Consider the following 5,028-nt stretch of genomic DNA (forward strand, 5'->3'; position numbering starts at 1 on the left):
AGTTGGAAGAACAAGTGATTAAATTTTTAGGATATTTGTATATATAGATCCTGAGGAATCAGTACTCAGATCAGCCTCCCCTATCAACAATAATAGCAGTTATTCACCTGGGCATCTAGTCGAACAGAGATTGAATATCATGGACGGATACAGCTTTCCATGCAGATTCATAATGATCTCTCTAATATTGACCAATAATATTATTCAACAATTCATCGACTCGACCGTAGTGACTGACGTGTGGTGGCGTGCCAGTCGTTCGGCAACCATTGACCAGACGTTTTCAATTGGTGAGAGATTAGGATTGCTGGTCAGGGCAACAAGCGGACATGTTCTGTGTCAAAGAAGGTTAGAAGAGTGCGGGCAACATGCGATCGTGCATTGTCCTGCTGAAACGTAGCGATATGGAGGCTTCGAAGATAAGGCAGAGCGACTTTCCTTAACACATCAGAAATATAACAGCTGCTCTTCAAAGTGCCGGCAATGCGAACATGAGGGGATCGAGACGTGTATCCAATGGCAACCCATACTATTACTCCAGGTGATGGGCTAGTATCACGATGTCAAGTGCAAGTTGACAATAGGCGTTCTCCACGATGTCGCCAAACACGGATGCTGCCATCATGATGCTGTATACAAAACCTGAATTCGTTTGAAAAAACGACGTCATGCCATTCCTGCATCCAGGTTCGCCGTTGATCACATTATTGGAGGCCCTCCCGTCTGTGATGCAGCGTCAAGGGTAGCTGAAGCCATGGTCGTCGTGCTGACAGTCCATGCTGCTTCAAACGTCGTCGAACTGTTCTTGCAGACACTTGTTGTCTGGCAAATGATCCAATTTGTTGACTCAGGGTTCGTGACGTAGCTGTACGATCCCTTAAGGCAATGCGGTAAACATGTCTGTCTTCTCGACTGTTAGGGATGGGGGGGGGTCGTTGAGACCCTGCACGGCATTCCATATGACCGTCATAAACCCCTCGATTCCATATTCTGCTAACAGTCATGGGTTCTCGGCCAACACGAGTAGCAATACTTTGGTATGATAAACCGCAATCCCGGTAGGCCACAATTCGACCTCGATCAAACAAAGACATGAGCTGGTAGGCGTTTCTCCTTCTTACAAGAGACATAACAGAAACGTTTTTACCCAAGAACGCAGCTCAAATTCAACTTCTGTATGAGAAGCGTACTGCCAAATCTCTTCTTTTACACACATTGCAGGTGTCGCAACCTCCTCCTGCTTTGCATGAAAGCGCCGATAAGCTAATCATTTGCATACCACAACATGTTTTATCCGTTCTTCAAACTTCACGTTCGTGTTGTGTTGCCTTCTTGGAGTAGCAATTTTAATGGCCAATGATGTAGTCTGACATTCAACAGACTTTCTAATAATGATGGGAACAAATTTTCCAGTTAATGCTTTCTCCAAGGATAATTTATGCGTTAAAGTTAACAGTACCAGGGGCGCAGACAAGTCTTCTGGATATAGTTCAAAATTACGAGACTTTGAAAATGAGCATTAGTAGCCGTCAGGGGCTTTAAAAACTAACAGCCCGGTAACCGAGACGCATAAGAGACCGTAGCTTTTACCCAATGTTTAGTAAAATTTAGCAATAGAGTAAAAACTTTTTACGTTTTATTTCCTATTCCATGAGAGTTTAGTTCCTAAAAATTGGTTCTGGGTCAAATAATTTTTTTGTATAGAGCTTTGGAAATCTTAAATCCAATATGGATCCGATATTTGTATGACAGTCACAAAAAGTTTCTTATTATTTCATTTATTTGTTACTTGGGGATTACCTTTATTACTCAACACCAACCCCCCAGAACAGATTTTGGAGTACCTGTCAGATCGTTTCGAGATTCGAGATCGTTTCTTCCGCTAACTAGATATTAAAACTCAGCAGTCTAATATTGTTGTTTAAGCGATAATCTAGTACATAGTCCAAAACTGTTGTATCTGATACAATACTCAGTTTGCAAACTCACACGTCCTAAGTTAATCAACAAACGAATGCGTACGAAACATAAAACAATACAATACATACAATTTTTCTTTCCTCGATTCAGTTAAGACCCACCGAATACATGCGATTTACGTGCTCGAAAAATCTGGAGAATCGAAAATCTCGTGGTCGATCGCTAAGTAGTACCAAGGGTACAGGAATCTGGAGAAAATTTCCCTCCCCTTTAGATATTTGTCAAAACTGTAGAAGTAGCCTCACGAATGTTGCAATCTAACCGAGAGGTTCTGAGAGGTTGGAAATTCACCCTTGCGGTGTTTTTGTATCAAACGAAAGGCGCGCCTACCTGACTTAAGTCACCAGAGCCAATGGCTGGTGTTCTTGGTTAGCCCAAGTGTCAGAAAAAAACAGCATCAATATTTAGCTCATACAACATAAGTATCAGTAGAATTCAAAATTAGCTGTAGTTATAGCATTATTGTTTCCTCCTCTTAAAGTGTCCCCAATAAAGAAAAAAAATCCTTTCTCTTTCCGCCACAAAGAATCGCGTAGTCAAATCATGCATTAGTCATACTCCTTTCATACGTTTCTTTTCATTCATAATAAAAGGAAACCATTAATCCTCTTATAAATATGGCTTTCCAAACATTTGAATACAAAAGCTCTTCCTTATTAATTGTTTTTGATAACTTTTTTTTCTTTTACACCTGGGCTTTACCCAGCTTATTCCAGTTCAATATCAGTAAATAAATGTTACCTCATCTCTGTCTAGTGAAATGATGTATATTTATTCAAAATTAAAAAAGGAGGAAAATAATATACAAAAAATTATTTTAAAGAGAGAGAGAGATTTCATAGATAATAGGGGTGAAAGCTTTATAGAGAGTAAAGAGCGGATTTCAAAAAAGAAAAAAAAAGAAGGAAACGGATAAATTATTTTGTTATCATAAGTAGAAAAAAAAAACATATAGTTGATAGACTGACCTTTTTTTAAAGATATGCCTGAGATTAGGATATAAAGCGTTCGGTCAGTTGAAAAAAGTTTTTAGTTCTTTAGTAACTTTGTCTTAACTTTGTCTATATTAAATTTTTTAGATTTTTAAAAACTTTTTGTGAGGATGTTTACTAAGCTGCTTGTTTTTGTTGCGTGTATTGGAGGTGAGAATATATTTGAAATTTTATCTCATTACAATGTCATGTTATTGTATTATTATTATTTTATAGAACCATTCAAGAATTATTATATTAATATTCTTTGTTTAAAAAAGCTATTGACTTTATTGCATTATCATTTCCTTTAAATTACTGCCATTAGATTTTTATATGAAAAAAAATACACGTAAATTTATAATATATTAATGTAGTTTGAAAAAATAATAAATAGAACAACAATAAATTAATAGTTATAATGTTGGTTTATAATGTAGGTTTAAAAAAAATAACACTAAAAATGCTTGGCAGACTGATTTATTAAAACTTACGTTTTAAATACTGTGTAAATAAGTTTAGTTTTACAAAATAAAAATAACACAAAATATTCAAATATTTAAAAAAAAAATTAATTAATTAATGCTTGAATTTCAAATATTTCAAATGCATTTCATCGTATTAATATTTCTTTTAAAATATAATGAATTTAGGAATTTATTGTATTATAAATTGCTTGAAATTACTATAAATTAATTATTACATCAAAAACAGCAACTAAATTTTTGAACTATTTGCACTGTTTTTAAAGACGAATTTCCTTATTTATGACAACATTTCATATTATATTAAAATATTTAAAAGAAAACTGTTGTTAATTTTTCTTTAAGAAAAAAAAGAGGAAAGAAAAATGAATTGGAAAACAAAAAGTATAAAATTTGTTTTTAGAATTTTTAACTTTTTTTAACTTTATTTTAGTTTTCTTCTTAAAAAGACATTTTAAAGATTAATTACTTCCAAGTGATAAATGTTGCCCGTCTCTAAAATAATTTAATGTTTCGAATTTACTTGTGTCATTATAGGTTTTGCTTCTGAAAACTAGGTCGCACTATTTAAAAGCTTCAAAACTCTCGCTTTAACCTCTTAAATGGTCGCATACTTTTTGAAAAAACAGTCATAAAAGTCCCAATTTTTTATTCGAGAAAGTTATATAAAACTAGGTTAATGTATACATATCTTCATCCCTAATTGTTGGGTTAATCGCAAACCTACTTGTTTGATGACTGTCATGACATCTAGCTAAAAATAAACAACTAAACACATTACAAATAGTTGAGTACTGCCATCTGGTGTATAGAATGAAAAATGAACATGGTGCAAGCATAAGTTTTTTTTAAAAATTTTAATAGATTGCTTACTTTTGTGTTAATAGATTAGACGATGTGATTAGATGTTTACTTCTGAACAATCCAACAAGAAAATATCACGGGCATGAGAAATAGAGGGCTTAACTTCTCCTAGTCATTTTGACGAGAACGAGAAAGAAGCGGTTAAAGCTATGCTGAATTAAATAAAACGCCATTTTTTAAAAGTTTATTTAAAAAGTATTAATTTAATTTAATTTGTTCAATTTTGAATTATCATAAGCCAAAAATTATTCTTGAAATTACATTTTTTTAACTTTTTAAGAAAACATGTCAAGCCATGGTGGTTGTTTTACGTATTTTTAAAAGTTGAAATCAAATTTTAAGGCTAATGCCTAATTTTTTGTATAATTTAACTTACTTTTAACTATACTAAATTTTAAATTTTCTTTGTCTTTTATGGATTGCGCAAAACTAAATTGGTATATCTCATTTACTTTTATCAATTGTATTATCGAATTTCAAAACTATTACTTTGCACAATTCTTACTAACAAATTTATCAAAGTCTGAACTACCATAAATCAAAAAGATTTCTAGAAAGATTACTTTACAATAGAAGATTAACTTACCGTTTTACGCAACAATTTTTTCCAAGTTTAAAATTGCCCTAAATATAATAATTAGTGCATTTTTGGTACTTGTCCTAAACTACTTAGAAGGATTTTTTTATTCTACTTTAAAAGTAATGATGTACCGTAAAACGGGGCGAGT

The sequence above is a fragment of the Parasteatoda tepidariorum genome, chromosome 7 (genome assembly GCF_043381705.1).
Source record: "Parasteatoda tepidariorum isolate YZ-2023 chromosome 7, CAS_Ptep_4.0, whole genome shotgun sequence".
In the NCBI taxonomy this organism is placed as follows: domain Eukaryota; kingdom Metazoa; phylum Arthropoda; class Arachnida; order Araneae; family Theridiidae; genus Parasteatoda; species Parasteatoda tepidariorum.